General features: G+C 38.6%; 1 non-coding gene across 1 annotated transcript; it reads left to right on the top strand.

Moving 5' to 3' along the window:
* The first annotated feature begins 417 nt into the window (after nucleotides 1-417).
* Nucleotides 418-524, top strand: LOC141620011 (small nucleolar RNA R71). The gene has a single exon (XR_012531862.1). It is a non-coding gene; the product is annotated as a small nucleolar RNA R71 (small nucleolar RNA).
* The last annotated feature ends 286 nt before the right edge of the window (nucleotides 525-810 follow it).

Here is an 810-nt window from a genome sequence, read left to right as displayed (position 1 = left end):
AATAAGTTAAATGCAAGTTAAAGGTTTAGAATATTTACAAGTGGTGGTTTAGAGAGGACTCCACCAAACTCTCATCCATTAATTAGATGTCAAGGGGGCATGTTCATGGTGTTGTTGATGTTGCTCACCACCTTGAAGAAGTAGTCGAAAGCCTTCTCAAACTTAAAATTAATGGTATCAATATGAACACTAAGTTGAGCACCCAATTGAGTAATAGAGTCCACTTCATTCTTTCCTCCTCTAGTAGCCTTCCGAGGTCTACTATATTGTGAGTTATGGATTGCCATTTCCTCAATCTTGTTCCATGGTTGATTATCGTCAACCTCGGTAAACATACCATTTGATCCCATATTGAGAATGTTTCGGGAGTCTTCATAAAGACCATTCCAAAATTGTTATACAAGGAACCACTCACTAAGTTCATGATGTGTACAAGATCGACAAGTATCCTTGAATCTCTCCCATGCTTCATACAAAGATTCCACATCCCTTTGTTTGAACCCGGTGAATTGGGCTCTCAACATGTTAGTCTTTTCCGGAGGATAGAATTTCTTATAGAATGCAAGTGCCAATTTCTTCCAAGAGTCAATACCAAGAGTAGCCTTATCAAGGCTCTTCAACCATTGTTTCGTGGAACCAATCAAAGAAAAAGGAAATAAGACCCATCGAATTTGGTCTTGAGTAACTCCGGTTTGAGAAATCACATCACAATAGTCACAAAAAGTCTCCATATGAGAATGAGGGTCTTCACTAGGCATCCCCCCAAATTGACTACTCTCAACTAATTGTATAAATGCGGATTTTGTAATG

This window comes from Silene latifolia, chromosome 1, assembly GCF_048544455.1.
Source record: "Silene latifolia isolate original U9 population chromosome 1, ASM4854445v1, whole genome shotgun sequence".
Taxonomy (NCBI): domain Eukaryota; kingdom Viridiplantae; phylum Streptophyta; class Magnoliopsida; order Caryophyllales; family Caryophyllaceae; genus Silene; species Silene latifolia.
Note: the sequence above shows the minus strand (reverse complement) of the source record. Positions and strands in the feature narration are given on the sequence as shown.